Here is a 24,546-nt window from a genome sequence, read left to right on the forward strand (position 1 = left end):
ACTTTGTTTATCCATTTCGAGCATGCGTTTCTGCAATCTAGAATGCTCTTCAGCAAAAAGTCCTATGAATTTGTGGGGGATTCCCTGTTACAGGATGAATTTCTCCTTGCTCACAGCATCCACTTCATAGTCATCCCTCCGCTGAATGTATCCGCACATACTTTCTCCACATGGTGAATTTCGTACGAAAGGATGAATTTGAAATCTTGCTGCCAGCAAGCAGAAATTGGACAGTTTGAAGCGTAGATTTCTGCTCCAGGATTCAAACTGGTAGAACTACTAGACAGCGCCCAGCGTGGTGGAACATGCTCGGTATTTCAGCGAATCATTTCAAAACGGGGAAGTAAAATATTTTTTCAGCACCAGATATCCTTCAGTAATTCTCTTCGCTAAAGCATCATCCTGGATGAATTCTTGGTCTCTGTTCTCTAAAGGATGAAAACGGTTTCCGCAATAAATTTCTCCAGGAGAAAAGAAAGACAATGATTCCTGTCCAAATGTCGATTCTACACCCTCCGGCAAGGTTGCAAGGTTTATCTCCGCCACTCGGAGGCATGATGGGGTTATGTGAAAAGTCAAAACAAACGAACAAGGTCACACGTGCAATTCGTGGCGAGTAAGGCTAAAAATAAATGTCCTTTTCTGAAGTGTACTCTGTCGTAGTGGAATCGAAATGAAGAAGAATGTGTTCTTTGAAGCAAGTGTGTTAGGTTTATAAACATTTCAACGTCTTGATACAATCTCGAGTCCTGATGTGGATCCAGTCAAGGTTGAGTGCTGTTTCGAACGTCAAAAGAGGTGGTGAGTATGAGGCAGGACTGTGGTTTTATTGAAATTTGTTCAAGGGAGTATGGGAAGTAGCTACCTTGTTTTAATCAAAATGTTCTACTTGGGAAGACATCAGGTCTCATTCTGGTTTGAGGGGTGTTTTTCGATTTAGAAGTATAAAATTTTAATGTCTACGTAAATAACTGACTTTAGACTCATTTCCTAATTTGCGGTGAGATGAATATTTCTCCTTTATTTGATTTAGTCCAATACGTTCCTTTGAAAAGTTTGCTCTTGAAATAGAAAAACCTTTCCATTATTCGATAGTCAGCATATTCAAATGCAATGCGTGCCAAATTGCTCCCTGGGTAGAGGTAAGGCAGCGTCTGATGAGTTGAGGAAACTTCAAGTCGTCTGTCTTTCAGGTTTTCTTGAAAATAAAACTTTATTAATATATTGTCTATCCTTTTTTGTTTTCCATCGTTAGAAGGTAGAAAGTTTCGAAACCTGCGCCAATGATGCGGTATGTCCAACGACCAATTTAGAACTCGCAACATCTCCTTTGCCATTCTGCGATAGATTTCTACTGTGTCAGCTACTGTCAGAATGCGCTACACTCCCAGTTGCACACGTATTATCGTAGAGACGCCAGCGTTCGTTCGCTGAGATGTCTATGCCAAGCAATCCTGCTAATACGCATACTACTTCTCTTGATATAGTTCAGTAAGCACGGTATGACCGCAGTGCAATCAGCCGATACGCCACTCCTAGTTTCCTACAGTTCAGTTTTTCTTCAGAATTAGAGTAGCACCAAACTAACTACTCTTAAAAGAAAAGGACATCGGTTTTGTGTTGGCCCACAAATGTTCGGTAGTATTCTCAAGAGCGTTACAGCGATGGAAGCCGCCTTAATTGCTGCAAACTCATTGGGTTTCTTCAAGCCTTCGGTCGATCATTACTCCCAAGCATTTAAGCGCTGGTTAGGAGTAACATATTTCTTCGCCAACTTATTTTATTTTCCACATCTAGTTTTACAGGACAGCATTCTTCTACTGCAGCCTGTGCTAGATCAGTCACCATATTGATTGCATTGGCAGTTGATATCGCCTTATCAAATCCAAATTACTTGCCAGAAGGGCCTCCTTCTATTACTGCAATTGGGAGTTTGCCAATTGTATTGACCAGACATATCAGTCTATATGCGGAGGGGTCACACAATGGTTTACCTGACTTCAGAATGAGTATCAGCGTTTGTAGTATTCCACTCCCGGGGAATTCTCCTTCTCTCCTTCTCCTTCTCCTTCTCCTCCTCTCCTTTGGCAAGCATACTTGGTGCTGTTTTGACTGCCCATTGCAACCCTTTTAGATATGGCTATAGCCATAAGCATGATGTAGAGATCGTGAAAGTGATGCCCCAAACATCTTGGCCATCCCACGGCCATTCATGATAGCTAGTTGCAATTTTTTTCTTGCGTTTTTATATTGAATATGTAACCTCTTGAACTCAGATTGGCGTCTTCAGCGCTGGTAGCGTCTCCCAACTGTGAGGCAATTTCTTTGATATTCCTCAATTTTCAAATTCCATCAGGAATTGAGATTTCGTCCACAAAAAGCTCTACGCCAAGGCATAAAGGCATTGCATCCACAACCTGTGAAACTTTTTTATGTGCTTCCCGATAATAAAGTGTCTTATAGTACCTTCTTCATCTTATCCGCATCAAATTCGTTGGTTATGCACTGTCGTTCTGCTTGTTAGCTTCTTATTACTCCTGTGCCAGTTTTGGAAGCTAGTAGCCTGATGTTCGCTATATGTGTACTGCACGCTGACACTGCAGCTCTTTAACTAACGCAGCACCGACGAAGGTGAGGTCCACCAGGGATTGTAATTCCTCCCTCCGAAATGTGCTGACTCCTCCTGAGTTTACAAGTATCACATGCAAGCGTGAAAACGTTCCTAGCAATATCCGTCTACTTGCATTACTTCCTTTGCTAAACCATCCTTCTGTCCATGCGTTATAGTCGCTACCCATTTTTGGGGATTGTAGCGGCTTGCATTGGAGATTAGCTTCTCCTGTAATAATGTGGATTTCTCTAATGTGCGGCTGAGTGATGCCTAACAGCTATAGATGTGTATACCTCCCATCTTGGCACATATGAACCCGTCCACCGGGTATTTCTTCGTACTTTCTATAGCTTAACTTCCACAGCTTCACACCGCTGCCTTGCATTTTTCATCTGTTATCCATCTTATACTATGCAGATTTTCGTATTGCTCCCGCACAGTGGCTACCCTAACATTGCTTCCCAACACGCTCTGGGGAGAGCAGTTCTGGGGCCGCTCGACAGATTCAGATTCCGTTGCATAAACCCCATTTGTACTTACTTATGAACGCCTTTCTAGACAGTGGGCACTGTTTCTTGCAATGTGGGCCCTATCGCTATTTTTCAGTTTCTCGCAGAGCACAAATTTGGCCTTCCCGTTGCCATCCCCGGAAAAATGGACTAAATCTCCACATTTACGGCACAGATTGGGAGTTAGTGCAAGCTATGTTGCCAAACTGCCAAAACTTAAAGCGTTTAGTACTGGACTCGTTTCACATAACCGACAGTCCACCTATCTAACACGTGCTTTACCTGTTGCATTCGCCTTTCTAGCTGTTTCAATAGGAAGGCTTATCGACGCTATCTGTTTGTAACCGTACGCCCTCCTAAGTCATAACATATTAACCTTGCTCTATGATTGCATTCCTAATTGAGATTGGAAAGCTCCCCAGATCACGCACTTTGTAGTGACTTCATCCAGATCCTTAAACTCCATAACCACCGAATCCTTGCTCGCTTCGACCGCCGCTGATTATTCTAATGACACTTCGGTTTCTCCTGCCTGTTTGTCACATGTATTTTTCTCAGAAACGGTTACACCCACTGGCCACGAAATTCCATAAAATAATTGGAACTACGAAACCAGAGGGGTGCAGCGTTTTTGTTCACCGAATATAGCCATAAACCAAACAACCAACAACATCAAACCGCACTGGTCAAACGGGAAAAATAAAGATAGGAGACTGCAACTTTGAGACCGTTGATTTCTCCTATCTAGGGTCGAAAATCACAACTGATAATAGCTACGACGATGAAATTCACGCACGGTTGTTGGCTGCCAACAGAGCCTATTTCAGCTTACGAAAACTATTTCACTCGAAACGTCTCCTCATAGGTTTAAAGGTCTTACTGCACAAGACAATGATCTTGCCAGTCCTTACGTATTCCTCAGAGACTTGGGTTCTTAGCAAAAAAATTGCGAACTCTTGGCCGCATTCGAGAGAAGAATCCTGGGAAGAATTTTTGCCCCCTACACAAGGATGGACGATTCCGTAACCTACATAACGACGAATTCTATGAGCGATACCACGACCGGCTCAACAGGTTGCGGTGGGCGGGTCACTTAATCCGTATGGATGAGAATGATCCAGCCCGGGAAGTCTATAAGGGTAATATGTATAGTAGAAAAAGTAGACAGAGCAGACGCAGCCTGAAATGGAGCGATGGCGTAGGTCAGGACGCCAGACAGATTTTTGGGATATCGAATTGGTGGACCTCGGCGCAAAACCAGGGTGTCTGGAGTTCCTTATTAAGGCAGGCCTCCCGGTTGTTGCGCCGTTGATGATGATGATGAAGGCTCCGAAATACCCTCCCAATGAGAAGTCTTTTTGGATCGAAGGTGAATATTCTTCAATGTAAATCTTCAGTTGCAGATTCCCAAACCATTGAGAGGATGTTTGGTGAGGTTATTAGAGATAACCTTCCATATAGACAAATTGATATCTAAAGTTGAGACTTTAGAGAAGGGAATGGATGTCTAAAAACTAGTGTCGGAAAAGACACTACCAAGAATGGAGAGCTCACCCAGATCTAGTTCAAGCGAAAATGATAGTTCCTGCATGAAGCCTTCTGTGAAGCTCTGAAAATAATATTTTTGACTAATAAGCTCAAAACCCTTTGTCGAATATTAGACGAAGACGGCTTTACGGTTTCTTATCAGGGCAGAGGCAAATCATCAGATGCTGCCTCACCTCTGCCCTGGGAGCAGCGTGACCGAAGCGACTCGCAGATGTTAAGTGCTCCTTTATATAATTCGTAGAACACGACATGACTGCGAATTATATTGCCTTAAGTACGCATCCACTTGATGTGGGACAGGACCAAATGGGGAGCAACTTACTCCCTCTTTAAATTTATACAATATAAAGAAACACTTAACATCATCGGTCAGTCTACTCACTTTCACATGATCGGTCAGTGTACCCTGCTTAGAAACCGTAAAGGCATCTTCGCCTAATATTTGGGTGCTAGGCTCTAAATGAGGGCTCTAAACGTCCTGGACCTGGTAGCCAGAAAACGTCGGACCGGTTCACTTGGAGGAAAAAAAGAGGAAGAACTTCTCACCTTACAAACCCTCTGCGCCAAACGAGATTAAATCAGCTATGATGCAGATGTAGGAGTATTGGATTGTCCGATCCTGGTGGAAGTATTTCGGAGTTGTATTGCACTTAGACACGTACCATATATCTGGAAATGCGGACGGGTCATTTTAACACCAAAGACGGCAGATATCCCACGACCCCACTCATGCACTTCCAATCAATCAGCTTTACCTGATTTGAATTATAAAGCCTAGATCACCTGAAAAACAGCACTTAACCAGGACCGTAGACAGGGAAGTGCACGAGGGTGGCACCATCTCTCCGGTATTCTAGCTATGAATGAAATTGTAAAGAAACTCGACAGGAGCGGAATAAAGATAGCAACGTATGCCGACGAGGTAATAATCATATTCTAGCATTAAAAGCCAGACTTTGGAGTAAGCGCTAAAACAAGTGAGCCTTAGAGCCGGTAAAGCTAAGATACCAGAGTCCCATTTCCGACAAATAAACGGACAAATATTCTCACTTCCTTCAATATAAAATATGTTAGTATGATTTTCAATACGAAGTCAAATTGAAGACTAAACATAGAACTGATTCCATCCGATGCCACTCACGGTCACGCTGCTCCCAGGGCAGAGATGAGGCAGCGTCTGAAGAGTTGCCTCTGCCCTGGACGAAACCGTTTGTCTTACAATAGAACTGAGGGTTTAAGAAGCTGGTAGAGGTTTCAGCGCTTACAGGAAGTCATTCGTGGTAGATACTTCGCTGAAAAATACATCTACAAAGTATTATTATTGTTCTATTAAGGGGAAGTCGCACCATGTACTTAAAGAACTATTGTGCCACTTTTGCTGGTTATAGTGTACCTTAATCATATTTCAAGAAAGCCTATAACCTTTGGGAATCTCAGTATGTTCCTTACTTCCAGATCTTTCAACTTTGCATCTGGTATGAATTGTTCTCCCAGATGCCGGACACTGCCCCAGAACGTGTATAGAGGTTTCATCGCATATACAGATATACACAAACCCAATTGCCCAGGTCCTCATGTCTGGTTCTAAGGGAAATATGAGCATATTCAGCAGGATTGGAGTGTGGACACTACGAGGGCAGTCTTCCCCAAAGGATGCTCTGGATGTATTGATGTATTCCTACAACTTTTTCTACTCAACCTTCATATCAAATACGATTCATCGTGAGGTGCTGAGAGGCTCTAGAAATCAGGAAGCTGGACAGCGACCACTTACAGGCATAGCACTCTGTGGTCCGTTATGGAGACAACTTTGCGCGTCTAAAATAGACTACACCACCCGTAAGTTGAACTTCATAAAGAACTACGTTATGATTGGGTTTATATATGTACCACGGTAGCCAGATCAGCATACTTCAAGACCCTCATGTTGGATTGTTGAGCCAACGATTATTATTATCAAGTAGGTCGTCCTAAAAACACCAGGTGCAGAACAGAAAATTTGGACATATTTGGCAAATCAGCGAAACTGATGCGTAAAATAGCGACCATATATTTTGACGGCTAATCACAGTCCTCGCAAGCATTCCCGGAAGCGGTGAGTCAAGACAGAGTTGAACTGAAAAGGCTAAGCAGTTCGCTCAAAGTATCTCTCCTCTTGTTTCATTGACACAGGAATACAGAGCGAGATGTGCCGAAGCGACTAGAAACGAGAGCAGAATCTACTCTCACTACTTTTTAAGTGTTAACTCCAGTTGGTTAACGCTTACTACCTGCGGTAAATCAAGTGAAAGAGTTATTCAGCAGGACTCGTGTGAATGTGTATAGGGTTACCGCAGTCTGCAAAAGGCACTGTGTGTAGTGGAGAATGCCTCCAAGCTTGGCCTTGCCTCCGCCGTCAAAAATATTGGAAACTCTAGCATCGAAAGACACATTGTAGCGCTAACTGAGTGGCCGCTTTTAGCTACCTATCGATCAACAAACCTTACAAACTCCTTCATTCATGAAGCTGATAGCCGCACAAAAAAAATGCATTCACCCGAATAACAGGATCTCACGTCGCTACTCTGGAGGATTTGCAATAAGCATTGTTCACTAAGTTGATGGAGGCCGGGAAAAAGAAGCAAAGAGAAAATGCAAAAATGAATCAGGGCAGGCTCATATAGAATGCGATGCCCAACGCAATATTTTTTAATAAATTTTGTTTATTCGTGGTTTATCAAATATGAAGACTGACGCTTTCGGTTAGGGAAGAAGTAAAGCAGCATCCTCTGCCCTGGGGATAACGTAACCAAAAATTGTTGCCCGGTATTATTATATTTACTCCCTTATACATATTCAGAAACAGGACGTGGGTGCGAATCAATCAAGCCTAGCTCGTTCCCATCCCGAGAGATGAAGCAACATCTCTGTCTCTGTACTAGACAAAACCATTAATCCTCATTTTTTAAAATAAAGTGTTAAGGTCCAAACAAGGAGTATCCTTCAATGAGGCCGATCCAATATTTAGTGGATCTGGGCTCATGGCTCCCTCAATCTTAAAATAAAACTAAAAATTATTATTTGCCCATGATCTAAGGGATCTCGCACAGATTTTACCATTACTCGGGACTCTTCTCCACTAACGCTCTCTGTGTTCTTCTATATGGACCAGTATTTGCAAAAATACTACTGTCACAGAAAATCTGAAAACTCCGGTGAAGGACTATTTACAATGACATCTGAATACTGGCATTTCAAATATCTGTGAATAGGCTAATTTAAAGGCGAAATTGTAGGACAAATACCTAGGTCTCATATCAATGAAGGAAGCTGTGCCTTGCAGCGGAACCTACTTTCCCCGCTAGTGTAGGACCTACTGACCGCAGAAATAAGTAGCGCAAAACAGTTCTAAAGTACAAACACCACGGCAAGAACTTGGTAGCTAGAGTCTACCAACAATAACACTTACGCAAGGTTGACCTACTAAAAATGCTCAGTCGACTTACTTAAAATAAATGCTATACAATAAAGTATCTTTTCTCCCATTAACATACGCACAAAGATAGCATCTAGAAAATATCTGCACAGCAACAAAATGAAAAATTCAATAATTCTAGCTCTCGCCTGGCAGGAGTTTTGCGATCTTCTCTCTTCTCGCATCAATCCATGTCATTCACCGGCATTGAATATACTTTATTTAAATTATTTAAAGCGGAATCAGCTTTTTCCGTATCTTTCTATCTTCCGTGCTTCTCACAGTTTCCCGGAATAAGGCCAATTAATAATTCTCTTTATTCAGAATTCTCCATTTCATATTTCCGTCTTATATGATGATAATATTCACGTGCTCAAGTGAATGAAAAATGGAGGGTAATGAAAAGAAATCTGTTGACCTTGCGTTTATTAACGTGAGAATGAAAGGGAGAGCCAAGAAATAAAATCTAGGATAAGATAAGAGGAATGAATAAATGGATGAATATGATTCCTTCGCATTAAAATAAATTAAAAAAGGAAATTTCCATTCGAATGGATTGTTGATATACAGTGTAAGCGTCCTTGGAAAGTAGGATTTTATGGTGAAGGCATACAATAGTTTCCTTTGAATATTAAAAGCATTCACAGATACCTTTTCAACATTACTCTATTAAGTTTGCATTTATATTATATTGTGATTCCACATTTTGAGAACACAATTGCATATTTTCCGCCAAGTCCACCTGATCTCTAAAAGAAAATCCTTGCCGTCTTCCTGAAAGTGCTATTTCCAGCCTAGAATGGCAAGCATCGCAATACGCCAGAATTAGACAACAATAGATACTTCCAATATAGAGAAAACAGAAGCTTTCTGAGAAACTGAATGGACATTTCGTCCACGATTAAACATTATTTCGATAATATTTCGATAATTCGATATCCCTAAAAGCTATCTGGCGTCCTGGCGTACACCATCGCTCCATCTCAGGCATTGTTTGCCTCGTCTTCTTTTTCTACCATAGATATTACCCCTATAAACTTTCTGGGCTGGATCACCCTAACCAAACGGATTAAGTTACCCGGCCACCGCTCACGATTAATGAACAGCCAAAATGAGGGTAAGGTAATACCTTGCAGGCCTGGAAATCGCAAAGGTAGGAATGACAAATTTGGGGCGTTTCGTAATTTCCGTTGCCTCATAATTGGTAGCATAACAATTTCAAAGTCTATCACAAGGTCACAAAATGTCGGCTAGGCCATCACCAAAAGGGTTTTTTCCCTGACTGTGGTCAAATCGCCCCCCCCCCCCCCTTAAGTTGTGTCCTAACGAAATTAGACTTCGCTGACTGCAAAAACGTAACTCTAATGGTAACTGCGAACGGGATTGAAGGCAACACTGTTTAGATTCAATATCGGGAAAAATTCCGTGAAATAGCCCAAACACATTGTCACAGGACGAAACTCATTGCGTTGGCCAGGGAAGCAGAAGCTATCATAAACAATAATGATCTCGGTACTGAAAGCAACAATTCTCTACGATTCTCAGTCGTATACCATCTAGCGAAATTCACTCGCTAATCACTGTAGCATGCGAATACCGATTGTCCTTTCAAATAGTAAAGGAATAGTTTCAGGCATTAACTTGATGGTCTTTCCTGTTACGCTTCACTACCAGAAAAGTTGGGGCCATATTCAGGGTAAGTATTTCCAACAAAAAAGCGTGACGATGAAAATGCAAACTATTTATTGCCTGAGTTTGGCTTAATAATATGCAGCTCCGCACCATCCATGTCATTTCACTCGCTTTGTCCTGTGATGAGCTGACGAGAGATTCAATTCCTTACATAAAGAATCATTAATCTTTTTGTTGTTATTTTTTCTTAGACTCAATCATACTGCATATTTTTAAATGCATTTCTAACGCTTTTTTTCTGACTAAAGCGAAATTGTATCCATGCAAATACTCAAAGTTCAACCATGTTTCTATATATGAATCACTCAATTTCGAAACTTCAAACAATCAAGACTAAATTTCACAACACTTTGTTTTTTTTTCAGGTCAGCTTTGTTCGTCAGCAGGCCCCTTATGATTAACGCAGGGATGTTGATGTCAGAATGGTGAAAGGATTGATTGTATAATGCTCTGTTGGGCTCAAATTTTGATTCCATTAGCAACTGCTTTGATAGTTGCAACTATATTTACATACTATTATTTTCATTATAAAAAGTGAAAAATAAATTAAATTGAAACACAATGGAAAGTTTTTAATATTTACAATTATTTCGCAGAAAGGCACACTCCTTCTTGCCCTTTTAATTATATTTCCAAGCCAATGAATACTAACGGTCTAAACAAATATAATCCTCCTATTAGAGATGGGAAGGTGAAGTATGTATAGCGGAAGTGAAATTACCTTAAAGTATTATATTACATTACCATCACCGAGCGCTATCCAAACATTACAACACGCACCTACCATTACTGCATCACCGCATTACCAAGCATCATCGTATTACCTAACATCATCGCATTACCTACCATCATCCCATTACCAAGCATCATTTCATTGCAGAAGTGATGTTATAATATTAGCATCACCTAACATTAGCGCTCTTCGTAGTACAAGTCGCTGTGGCAGTTGTCATTGTCGACGCCGAGTATCGGACTGGCTTTGAGCTTACTGTAGGTTGGCTACGGGCTGGCATCGGACTGTTTTCAGGTTGGCTTTGGGCGCGCTTTAGGTTGGCTGTGAGCTGGTTTAGGCTGGCTTCGGACTGTTTTAGGGTGGCTTTGAGCTTCCTTTAGGTTGGCTTTAGGCTGGTTTTGAGCTACGTTCGGATTGGCTTTGCTTTAGGTTGACTTTGGGCTGCCTTCTGGCTGGTTGTTGAATTGTTTTCGGGTTTACTTTTAGCTTGCTTTACGTTGACGTTCGGTTTGGTTTTAGGCTTGGTTTAGGTTGACTTTGGGCGGGCATTTGGATTAGTTTCAGGCTGGATTTGGCTAGAAAATGACTTAAGATGCATGCGCTTATGGGAACGCAAATTCATGGCTTTTAGTTATAGATTGCAATGTTACGGAGAAGAATAAATGTCGGCTGCTGTATGGCGTTCGTCTATGTAATATTTCCTAGTGCAAGCGTACGAGGCGACTATCGAGTACTGATACCGACTGTCAGTTGCGAATCTGAATATTTGGAACTATGTGCTTAACGTTAATATTTAATGTTGATGATGAAAGGTGATATTTGTGATATTACTTTGCAATATCACCTTTTTCAGAAAGTGGTATGATATCACATTACCTACTAAGACAATGTTTTGCGCACATTTCCCCGCTATATATGTATCTTTCAAAAAATATTAGCAACCGAATGAAGCTCCTAAATCGATCCGTAACCCAATGATACCCACTATCAATTGTTTTTTAAATAAAAGCTTAAGGTGGAAAGTTAGCCAGCCACTTTTCGCCAGAGCCGCCAAATGTTTAAAGAGAGGATGTCAGTCTTCATAACACGATACTTTCTCTGAAGCAACCCCGGATTTTTTGTTTACTATAATAACTTAATTGTGATTGACGAATTGTTTTGCTCAGAAAACTGACCGATTCCCGATTTGAATTTTTTAAGTAAAGCTTAGGGGAAAATATGGAAGAGCACAATCGACAAAGTTAGCAGATCATTTCTACGATTTTCGAATAAAAAGGCGAAGTCGAGACTGTATCTATCTACAAATATTCGATGACGAACTGAATCAATGGCGGAAAACTCGTTATAACCAAAGCATCAAGTTTTTCAAAAAATTAAAACTGACAGGTTCATCCGGAGCACACTAGACTCTTCAGACGCTGCCTTCCCTTAATTTCTTCTTAATCAGTCCGGTCCGCCATCAAGTGAATGCAACCCCAGGATTCTCCGTATTTCAAAAATAAGTTAGTTCTGTATGGTCGACTTAGCTCTGAGTCAAGCAGTTTTCGTCCTGAGTAATGTCGAGCTCCCAGGGTAGATGTGAGACACCACAACGCAATATTTGCTGGTACAACCTCTTCCGTGAATTGCATTTTCGGCCAAGCAGGTTTTACGCAGTCCATACTCCCGATATAAGAGACCTCCTTGGCTCTCGATGACCAGAAGTAATTAATTACCCGTTCCACCATTTACCCCGTAGTGTCTAGAAGACATTTGGATCTATAGAAGAACGGTTCCCCTGGAGGTTTACCAGCCTTAGGCAGCAACACCAGCTGCTGCAGCTTCCGCATCGAACCACTCCGCAAAACATATTCGGGCTACATTTGACGACAAGCTTGAAGGTCTTATTAGGTATGCCATCCAGACGCAGCGCTATGTTGTCGCCTGTTCGACTCGGTATCACATTCAGAGATCGCTGACGAGTATCAGTAAATGTGCTAGAGAGATAACTTCTAGATAATTTTTAATTAGAGAATAGGGCACGTGATCTGCGGAGCTGAACGCCCTCTCGCTACCCCACAGGTCTACGTCCGCTTGCGACCAGAGCTCCTTAAACATCCCCTCTCGCTTCGCTCGATGGTAAGCTTAAGGTTATTGCGGGATTCCCTATAGTAATGCTCCTTTTGTCCATGATCGATCCTACAGATTGTGGTCTGAACTGTTCGTCTGACTTGGTGGCGAATCGATAGCAGTCTGACCAGTTAACTATTCCACCAATAATTGAGTCTTCTAGTATTGAATGAGCATCTCCTAGGCATGTTTTAAAGATGTATTGTATAGCATTTTATCCATCTATCGTTTTTGCAGACCATCTTGATTTTCTTTTGGATTTCGGCTACCTGGGAGTCTCCTGCCATGGTTCTCCGACCTTAATGCAAAGGTGATTGCCTGGTGGTCACTTTACGTGAAGTCCTCGCTAACTTGTTGGGCATATTACGTCGCAGCACGGGGCTGATAAAAGTCAGATCTACAATGGAATCGGATCCCCCTTTCCGCACTATATCCTATTGGGCGATTGCTTCTAATAGCCACTACACTCTTGAGTTAGTCTCTCTGCTACCGCACTCAATGGCCCACTAATGAGTGGTGTCTGTAATGATAGACACCGGCTATCGCTTTTGGGCCTCATCCCCATGCGTCGCGAACAAGATCGCCTAACAGGCCTTTAAGTTCAGACATTGTGAGGCTCCGGGGGCGTAGCAGCTGTATACTAATATTAAACTTATTTTTCTCCACACAAAGCCACTAGCCACCTGACCCATGCTATATTATAGAGCTCAACGACCGCACGCCCATATCGCCGTTCCATCAGACGAATCTGTGACCCATAGACCAATGTCAAGGTTTCTGTACGGTTCCTATTGGTAGCAATCTCCATTGCGGCTTCGTTAGTGATGTACGCAAACAAATCCTGTGCGACCCTGCAATGATTGAGGATTATTTGTATTAACCTCATTTTTTCAAACTCCGCCATGCTAGTAACATAGCATGCTGGTCCCAAGCCCAGATAAAGAAGGAGGGTTTGAGGCTACTTTGTATTATCCTCAGCAAAACAAAAATAAAATGCTAAGATCAGTGAAAGAGATAAGTAAAGTATAGTTGGAGTTAAATCCTACCTGATCTTTCTTGGTGGCATGTCCCGTGACACGCCGAACAAGAAAATCCAATGTCGTTAAAAACAGCATGATCGAATTGAGTAACAAGCCTCGGAGAAATGCTAGGATGTCCACGTCGGTCGACGCAGCAAGACGGGCTCCGGTCCTGTCGAGAAATGAGCAAGGGGTTCTTCACGTATGGTCAACTTAAAAAATTTGATGAAGCTCACCATTATGTCAGCTGACTTAGGATTCCTCAACCCCTAAAAAGAAAGTGTCTAAATCCGTTTTAGTCCGAACTATGGACGGATCTACGCTGAATGTACTTCGTACCCTTGTTGTGATTTACGAATTACAAAAGGAAGCATACGACACCTGCGAGCTGCTTTAGTCACGCTGCTCCCAGGGCAGAGGTGAGGCAGCATCTGAGGATTTGCCTCTGGCCTGCTAAGAAACAGTAGCCGTCTTCGTGCCTTTTTTTATTTTTGAACTTTGGGCGTTAAACCAAAAAGAGGAGTCCGTGGACCATAAAAAGTGGAAGTAAGTTGCTCTTCATTTGGTCCGGTTCGACATTAAATGGATGCGGACTCCTCAATCCCTAAAAAGAAATTGGCTTTGCCGTTATTTGGAGCAGTTCCACCAGTAACGCAACTGACACCAAGGAAGCAATAAAACAAATTAAATCGGGGAAAGCAACTGGACCTGACGACATCGTATCTAAACACTGGAAAACGAAGAGCTGGGATCCAACATTCTGGATCATTGAATTCAGATCTGTTCTCTGGATGTTACCACATCGAGATGCTAGCACTATATATAGATCTCAAATTTTTGGGAACTTACCGTGACATTTTCTCCAAGTGAGTTTATAACTTATAACTTCGTTAAGAAAACTGTTAGTTTTTCCCATGCAAAATTTTTTCTGCTCAAACCTGAGATCCCTTTTTCTGGATTCTCCACATTTTGCTGACATTTGCACCTAGGTCTCTCCCAGTATCTCCGCATACGATAGACTTCCTCCGCTGGATATTACAATTGCCTCTGGGCGATTTCGCACCTTTGGTTTCTTGTTGTTTTTCGTTTACGACCCTAGTCCATCCACCCTATTTTATCATCCTTGGATTTCGCTTGGCTACCCGGCATTCCAACTTTGAGCACATATTTTCCCCGTGTAGAACTTGTAAGTTCCGTTTGTTGGACTGATGAAGATGTCTTTTTCGCTCTTTGGCGCAAAAGCTTCCCCCTATGCCTGTGACACTGTTCGAAAAGAGGCTTTCTGCCTTTCCTTAGGTATTTTTCCTTCTTCCTGGACCTTATTATAAAGCACCCTGATCCTTCTCATCATATTCTTATTTTTTGGTGCAAGTTGTGCATGGCCTTGATGAATTCAAACAGCTCAACTATTTTAAACCCAAGCTGCATGATAGGTATCTCTTCCGGATAAAGGCTCTGTTCTCGATGAGTCTTGTCCGGATTACTCCTTTTACAGACTCCTTCATCTTTTTCATTTACTTAACTCCCATGAGCTTTCTCTTTTGCTGTCTTTGGTATTGGAAGAGATAGTAAAATTGATGAGCTTCTCCTGAATGGATCCATTTTCTGCTGCTTAAATACCTTTTGAACAAATCCGATGAGGTCGAAATCGGCTTTTTTGGCCAGCTATCTCCTTTTAGCGCAATTTTCTTTTCCTTTGCAATTAGTGTTCTTGACAAAGCTGCGCTTCGTTTCGTTTGAACATCTCCTTTTCAAAATCTAAAACCCTTGTAGCATTAGATGCTACCCTAGCCAAGTTGCCCGAGGCACTGCAGTCGGGGGATATCGACCGGATTGCTCACTTTCAAAAGTCGCCGGTACTGGGGTTCCGAGCCCCGCACCGTGAGGTTACTCCTTCTCTGCTCAGTCTAGATCCTTGTTAATAGTGGAATCACCTTTTATAGTGGTCCTAGTAGGCGGAAGGCTTCGCTCCTGGAGAGTCACATATGACCCCAGAGGGAGATATCTTGGGTCCCAGAGAGCTATAGACCACTGTTTGATTCCCAAACAAACTGTTTGATTTTATCCAGGGCATAGGATGCTGCCTTTTCTCAGTTCCTACCCAACTAGAACAGCCAGCCATGAAGTGGACCCAGGACCCCCTCTATTCCAAAAATAAATAAGATTTGCTGGAAATCTGAATCCTAGAAAGTAACATTCAAAAAATGCACTATAACTTATGCAAGTATGGAGAAGGCCGAATCCTAGAGCGGTGAAGCAATCATTAAGTCTTGTGAGGGACACTCAAATTTCGCAGCAAATGACTGGTCTCTGTAGGACCTGGACTTTTAAACTGATTTATTGCTAATCAATAATTGGCCTTTATTTCAATTCAGTTTTCATTTTCCTTCCAGCTATTTAAGCATATATCATAAGGATAAATGTAGAAAGCTTAGATTGAAATGAAAGAACAAGTGAAAACTGTTATCAGTGCCAACTAAGTTTCATGAAAATAATGAAAACTTTTCATCAGAACCGTTCCATGCATGCAAATCCATTCGTCCTGTCAATTCTCAACTTCCTCCCGGCAATTCCAATGCGGCTTATCAACTATAAATTCCGTCCGATTGACAATTCAATTTTGGACTCCATATTTCACCATCACCCACTAAACGGCTCTCTTTCCGTCCGCATCCCTAAAACTAAGACAAACATTTAATAGCCCATTGCACACTTTAGAAAGGACCCAGCACTAGGCGGCACTACATCCGTGCGGAATTGTATTGTAATACACATCCTAAGCCGAGGCGATTCATAGTCTGAAGCCAAACACGTAGCAAAGTATCCTGAATTCACTGGAAAGGATGTTTCGCTTGTAAATCTGCAGTCACTTGCAGAGCTTGTTCTATTTAAAAAGCGTAACTCCATTTTGAAAATTGAGCGTACAACGGGGAGAACCTCTGGCGTGGATATAGCGGTGAAACGCTGTAGTGGACTTTGCCGGAGGAAGAAGCAATAAGTCCTTGAAATTCTCGTAAATCAAAATCGATATGAGTGCAACGAAAGGACATTATTGAAAGCTTTCAACATCCACTTAAATATTAAACCGAGAAGTTTTTGTAAGGGTTGCTGTAAAAGGGTGTTCGGAGAACGTCTTTTGTGGTTGCTTAGAGTAGTTTTGGTAGTGGTTTGGAGGATTTTGAGGACAATGTAGCCATGCTTAATTCAAAATTATGCGAGCTTTTTTAATTTGGCAGATGTCCCGATTTGCGGACTAGAATTTCTGGTTTGAGTATGTAAAAAACATTCATTTCAAGAAGATATTGCAGTTTGTTCTGAATTATTCAGTACCATCTTTGGATAAAGTAGGGAATCCATCATTAACCTAATTAGGTCAGAGCGAAAAGTGTATTTCCGGGTCCCCCAGCGGTTTGTTCCTTAATTTTCTTCCAATTAAACATAATTCTACTACCAGTGTCCTTGTAAGTTCCCAATTTTTCATCCCCAATTTGTCATTCTGACTAATGAGCATTAGACAATTTCAATTTCCAACAATTTAAATTATGTTTTGCTAATTTCTACAACACTTTGCGGCTTAATTCTCCGCTAATTGGTTTTCCTACTTCCCGGAAAAGTCGATGATTTTTCTATTTTTTTCTACATTGCATATTTTTTTCCTTCGAAACTTTAGCGCCACCAGATGAAAGGGAAACGTGTCTTCCTCAGGCTAATTTACGTTCGATAATTCCCAATCTGTATAGACATCTAATACCGAGAGCTCCATATCAACGCCGGCCAAGATATTGATGGGAGATTGCCTGAACGAAGGAAATGGTCCTATTTTTTCCCGTCAGCAGGTTAGGGACTAATGGCTGCCAATGGGATTAGAGTCTTAGTGGAAAAAGTTTAGTTGCCGCCGTGTCGGGTGGATGGGGACGCAGGTCTATGATTGATGATCATGATCGGCTAAGTTTCTGTGCTGTCGAAGTTGGGGCGGGATACGGAAGGGATGAAAGGAGCAGATGATGAGGAGCTCGATATAAAGTGTTACTTAGCAGTTTGTAGATAATAATCAGCAGAAGTTTGCAAAGTTTGCTGTCGGACGGATAATAGTGCACTAAATTTATCATACAATGTTTAAATGACAAATTAGTTTTGATACTCTGCGAGAAAGTTGAAGAAACATGTGGTGGGAAAGTTTCAAGAAAAACTAATGAGTATTGGGCAATGTTGCTGGAGTACCTTTCATCTGAAGACAAGCGAATACTGATGAATGTGTCAATGAATTTTGTAGTACAACGTTTCCATCCTGTGCAGATGTAAGTCGAATATCGTCATCTACCAAATATGACAATTATCGTAAAGAAGGATTTAGATACTATTACAAAACTATATACTCATTTGATGAGCAATGCTTCTCCATAAGTTGTTAGGACAATCTATTATTTATCACAAGAACCGTCACATCACACACGTCGAAACAACAGGGGAACTGAATTTTTGAGTGATTGAGTGTTTCGAAAGTCACTTCAAACGTATTTTTATTTATCTTTTGAAAATTCGTCATATTTTATCATATTTAAACCAACCCCAAGGGAGCACCCGGCGAAATTAATTGTAACTAGGTTTCCTTTCTTCTATACGAACTGTTCGCAAACGCATTTGCTTGGTCTTCTCTACCCACACCTCAGTTAGCCGCCGACTTTAGCATTTCCCAGACGATTTACTGAGGACTTATGCAGATTTTTACGGGGTCTTCCCGGTTCCTCCTCTCTGAGAAAATTCATAAATAGTAGAACGTGACTTGATCCAGGTGAAATGTGCAACCACATTCAATGTAAAACAGAGAGAACACTCAGATTACAGACGATAAAGGAAGAAGAGGTGGAGATGCCAGTAGCACCCTTGAGAAAGAGCTGCTGGAGTCCAGCGAAGAGATAGTAACTTTTGGGGAGAGTACAATCAGTGTTGGCCACAACACCGCTGAACTGAAACCAAAACAAGTCGAGAAACCGAAAGCTAGACCATATAGTGGCAGCCCCCTGATTTTTTTCAGATTTTTCGGGTGGGTAGTTCCTGAGAATGGGTTCGTTAAAATAATGACCAATTTCAACCCCCCCCCCCCCACCTTTTCAACAAAAGTCAAAACTAAGACCGGCTTCAAAAAGTACTAACCGAGACCTTTAATTGAATACCCCACATGACTATATTTGAAGAAAAAAAATGTAGGAGTGCTTTCCAGCTCGGAAATAGCACACAAGCGGAAGTCCACTAGAATCCTGGACAATAGCCAGTACCAGAAGCCCTTCATTTCTAGGCAAAAGGATAGCAAAGGATAAGCCGGCACTGTGGTTAAGCCGGAAGAAAAGAATTCTGCTAAATACCAAGCGTTTGTCAAAGAATACAACAACCAACGCTAGGGAAACTAACCGAAAGTGAAGTCAACCGCCTTCGATCGCAATCGATCTCAAGATGAAGTCGAACAGCAACGGAAGCAGGTGCAGAGTATGGAAGGACTCGGATGCCAAGCAACCTCTGCAAATGGGTCAACAGTAACAGCCGACCGTTTTGGCACGAACTGCGAAATCCTTCAGCGGCAGGACCAGGAGTAACGTACGTGTAACGGTGGCAGATAGTAATACCACTACTGTTGAGTCCAAGCCGCTGGATATGGTCATGATTCGTAATCCCCGCTAGAGGGCGTCACACTAATATAGGAGCCCTGGATCAGTTGAGGCTGAACCATCAAAAGGCACCAAAGTAAATATTACAACTTAACAACACAAGGGACACTAACCGAGACAGACCTAAAGCCTGTATGGTCGACGCTATTCTGCGTCCGGATCTGAGTTTTAGCACCCTAACTATGATCAAACTGGAGCAAGTGGGAGCGAAGAACGTTTATATCTCCTCGGCTCCACACAACAACATTTGATGCAGCAAAAAAAGCCAACCTGTTGATAAGCTGCGACGCCAATCCAAAGTATATGCTTTAGGGCAGCTTGGAAATCCACAAAAGAGGTGAATCTCACCTATGGATGCTTAATGGGGCCATAGAGCAGCCTCCCATTTCCCCACTTTGGAGAACTATGACAGCTACGAGGATGTCTTCTCAGGTCACAATCTAAATCCCGCTGGAGAAGTTTCCAATCCTTTCAGAGACCCTAGGAGACCAACTGGGCGAAGTTTGGTCAACTTGTTAGTAATAAAATCTACCGTCCACATATTGGCGACATTGGCACAACGAACTAGAGTTAAATAGGCATTGGAAGCCACCTTTAAAGTCCCGTGTTGGTATAAATACGACAAAAAGATATTGCCAACGTGGTAGAATGGAGATTTGTCCAGCCTCAGGAGGCTAACAAAGGAGATCTTCAAGATCTACTACAGGCATAAATTTGGTAACCATACAAGTACTCCCGGGAGAGGTACAAGTCGGCCATCAAGACTGCCAAAAAACGGTCCTAGCTGGACTATTAGACTTAATTATTTAAAATTAATAAGATTCTGGCCAAGAAACATGAAAGCCCCTCCTTTCTTATCAAGTCGGATGACTTCTGGAGGGAATCTTCTGATGAATCCCTAAAGTTGCTAGTTTAGACTCACTTCCCCGTCAGCAAGGGGGAGAGCCTTCCTTATAAGGTATGCCAGTCCCAGTCGTGTGAGACTGTAAAATTGGAAATTACCGATGATGAAATCGGCTGGACTTCTCTGCATATAAGTCTGCGGGCTCAGAAAGCAGTTATGCTACAGAAACGGCAAGAAAGGCTTTTTCCCTGGTTTGTCAACATTTCTCAGAGTTGTATCTTTTGAGATTCGTACCACATTCTTAGAGACGCCCACGTAGTTTTTATACCGAAACCAGGCAGGCGTGGCCATGAGCCCGTGAAAGACTTTCTACCAATAAGCCTCATCTCTTTCGTTTCGAAGCTTCTAGAGCGCATCCATTTAAGGATGCTAATGGAGAGAACGCTCTTAACTAAGTCTCAGCACAAAGCCAAACAGCTCCCCACGATGTAATTAGCACGGTTGCGCGATCACTGCATCACAAGTAATATACTCTAGTTGCCTTCCTGGATATAGAGGGAGCATTCAACAACATGAGTACACGTTCAGTGCAAAAGAGGGAGAAGACAGAATCAACCAACCTGAATCGGTACAGATAGTTCCTGTGACTACCACGCTCAGGCTCACGACCTGTGCCTAGTCAAGGAAGATTTTACTAGTTTATAACAAAACCCGATAAAGAGAACTCATGTGTGTGAGACGAGTGCAAATGCATACAAGATTATGGCTATCTGAAGGGGGCACTGGCCCATAGGGGATCATGCCGCCATGCTCCGCATACCCTACAATTAGCATTGCCGAATCTACGGAAAAGAGGAGGAAACACTGAGGCACTTCGTTTGCGACTGCAGGGCGAAGATGTTGCGTTTTACTAGTAGCGTCACACGTTGTGATCACATCCGAAATGAGGATATCCGCGATCGTTATGGGGTTGCATCGATCGCGAAAAATTTCGAGAGAGGCGTCTTCGATGGTATGGTCAAGAAATTCGTGCTAACAAGAATTCACTTGACAAGACTTGTCGACTAAAAGGCAGTCCGATACGCTGGATGGGGATTTAAAAGCCTCGAGATTGCACCCAGATCAGGAATTCGATAGGGCCAAATGGCAAAACCGATCACGATGAGCCGATCCCGCTTGCAAACGGGAGAAAGTCTGAAGAAGAAAAAGAAGAAGATGAATGCAAAGATTTCTCTTCTGTTTTAAGGAACAGCCTTATCCGCCACTTCAATCACTAGCCATTTCATCCACAAGAGACGGAGCCTCACCGGATGTGGAACGGTTAAGAACCAAAGTAAAGTGTTCCTTTCACTTCTTCAGTTACTCGTCTAGGTGGACCATTAACGACCGTCACAGGACCATCGAAAAATTTGTGACCTTTCGTGATGTGGTATACACTTCTGAAAATATTGCATTCTACGGCTTCTTCCGCTTCCCTGACCAGCGCACTAGCAAACTCCCTTTTGTCACAGCGCACACTGCACAGAATTTCCTGGAATTTCGTTCGGTATAAGAGTCAATAGAGCCTTCAACCCCTTTCGTTATCAATTCGCTTCCACGATTCCGAAATCAGCCAGATCTTATTACCTCCCTTCGAGGCGCGGCCCCTGCGTAGCACCCGAGAAAAGAGCATTTTTAATGGTGTCCCAATACTTATCAATATTTTCAGGAGGGTTACTCAGTGCATCTACCGTCCGATGAGCATGATTTGTCTCCCACTGTCGGGAGACAGATGAGGATACGCAGCTCTCCAACCCTACGAGTGGTAGTGGGTGCAACACGCAAATGAACGTAAGCGACCATCAGATAGTGATCCTTTCCAGACCGATGTATTGTTACGCGCATCCAGAAGTCAACTTCTAATTCTACTACTGATCACAAAGCGGTCAATCTGATTGCTCCAACAGTGTCGATCAGTTGAAACCAAGCTGACCTTATGGCATGCTCTGTACTCGAAGAGTGTGCTACCAATGCCGGGCGGTGGGAGTTGCAAAAGTCCGCGAACTTCCCACCATTGTTGTTACGGTCTCCAAGACCGTGCTTCCCCATTACGTGTCCGAACAAGGAGTTTTCAGAAGCCACTTTTGCATTGCACTCATCACGAACACAATTCCCCTCTTCAGGAGGCCTCCCTTAAACTGAGTGTAATTGTTCGTACAGAGCATTCTTCTCCACTATATCGGAAGTCTCCGTCATTGTATGACATTGTATTGTTGTGATACTTTTTAATCTGGACCGCAATTTTCCAGTCAGAGTCCTGTCCTCAACCAGCTGATAGGTCAAAAAGGAGTGTACTTTACGGTAGCCGTCAGTCCCTATCCGAAACGTTACTGATCTTTTGGTAACAATGAAGTTTCAGAATTTTCAAGTTGCGAACCCACCAATTTTTATCCCTTTTAGTCGCCTCTTTCGACACGCAGACAGGACTTTGAATGTATTCCAAAACCCCCACTCACAGGCCCGCTATAACTAATTAATACTTCGTTAGAGTTTACTTTGGTTCATCACATTTCCTCGCAGATGATACTGAGTCGGTAAAATGAGGCATTTCTCTGTTCAAATATTTTCATTCGATGTAGAAACCTACTTAAAAAGGACCCAAGTAGCACTCTTAAGGCGAACAGGACTAATCTCTAGTAAACATCAGGCGCAAGGAGATTCTTTCACGAGTTTCTCAACTATCTGTTATCACCTCAATTGAATTTCCCAGCTTAATAGATCGAACCCCCGAAAATTTAACACATTGTTAATGGAAAATGCATTATTTGCGATATTGTCCTAGTATATCCTGGTATGTCCTAGTATGAAAGAGCTCCCGCAACGCTTCCTCCCATAAAAATGAAGAAAGTTTAATTATTTTCATGATATTTCCAATTTTCAATACAAACATTGTAAACAGATGCAGACATTCAACGTCCCAGGATAATACGCCCCAGCGGCTTTCGGCCATTCACTGGAAAACAGAAAATTAAAACTTGTATTTGTACTGAACGCACATGTACACACATACTCCAGGATACGTTGGTCTGGTTCCTGCGTGGCAGGGGAATTCCCTGCTATACAAACAGCATCACATCTGTATCGAACGTCAGATAATAATTATCGCCAAAGATGCGAGTAAAAAACATAACGAGAAAAAAGGATGGTTTCGTCCTTATAGGAGTATATTAAATATATATATGATTGCATGCGGGCACGAATGTCCTGTAGGCGGACTTTGGAGACACAGGCAAAAAACCATTACAAAAGTGAAAATTGGAAATGATGAAATTGGTAAGGGAGTCAGTTATTGTTTCATCGAATGACATCCGTATTTTGTGAAGGAGATTGAGTCATGGAGGCAGGTTTTATTGAATCCAAGCATTCACGGCATTCAGGAAAATTATTTTGGTAATATTCAACAAGAGATCTGTAGTTGCAGATGTTTTTATGGGTTCCTGTAGCAAATTCATTGATGAAAACTCGCTTGAAAGGAACCAAAAATTCATTAATTTGGCTAACAGGTCGTATGTTGTCTCGTTTCAGGATATATGAAAAATTGTTGGGTATGAATACATATTTGGAAGTGAATACGCATTACAATATGAAAGCAAATGCATCACTCGAGAGTATGTTCTGTGCTTTATGATCTTCAGCAAAAAATTAATTTAACTCAAAAACAATATGACTTGTGGTTTCGTCCCAGCAGAGGCAACTCCTCAGACGCTGTCTCACCTTCGCCCTGGGAGCAGCGTGACCGAAGTGCTTACAAGTTGGTATGTCCTCCCTGGTATGTCGTCAAAAACACGACATGTATGTGAATTATATGTAATATATAATAACAACTTATATCCACTTCGATCACGCTGATCCCAGGGCAGAGGTGAGGCAGCGTCTGAGGAGTTGCCTCTGTCCTAGACGAAACTGCAAGTCATATGGTTTTTTGAGTTAAATTAATTTCTTGCTGAAGATCATAAAGCAGTCATATATTTTGCAACTTGGGTGCTTGCTCAAGAATGAAGGTTCCGTGGACCACAACCGAGAAAGCATGTTGCTTTCCAGCTGGTCCAGCCCGCCATTAAGTGGGTGGCGAACTTAGGAATCCCCCGATTCTCAAACAAAATTTCAAAAAACAAATCGGAAACCGGAAGCTCATCGATTCGGTTTTACGTAGCTCTTATGTAAGAATATTTGAATGCACAACTGTAACCGCGCCTAATGAATATGTGAAGGTGTTCATAGGTCCAACCTTCTCCTCCAATTTCATATCAATAGATACAACCGTTTCTGAGAAAAGTGTATGCGACAGGCAGATAAATAGATGCAAAGAACGCAAAAGACAAGAC

At 42.2% G+C, this 24,546-nt stretch overlaps 1 long non-coding RNA gene across 1 annotated transcript; it reads left to right on the top strand.

Annotated features, from left to right (window-relative positions):
• The first annotated feature begins 403 nt into the window (after positions 1 to 403).
• On the top strand, positions 404 to 10,376 carry LOC119657791. The gene is made up of 2 exons (XR_005250173.1): positions 404 to 801; positions 10,180 to 10,376. It is a non-coding gene; the product is annotated as an uncharacterized LOC119657791 (long non-coding RNA).
• The last annotated feature ends 14,170 nt before the right edge of the window (positions 10,377 to 24,546 follow it).

Source organism: Hermetia illucens, chromosome 5 (genome assembly GCF_905115235.1).
Source record: "Hermetia illucens chromosome 5, iHerIll2.2.curated.20191125, whole genome shotgun sequence".
NCBI classification, from domain to species: Eukaryota; Metazoa; Arthropoda; class Insecta; order Diptera; family Stratiomyidae; genus Hermetia; species Hermetia illucens.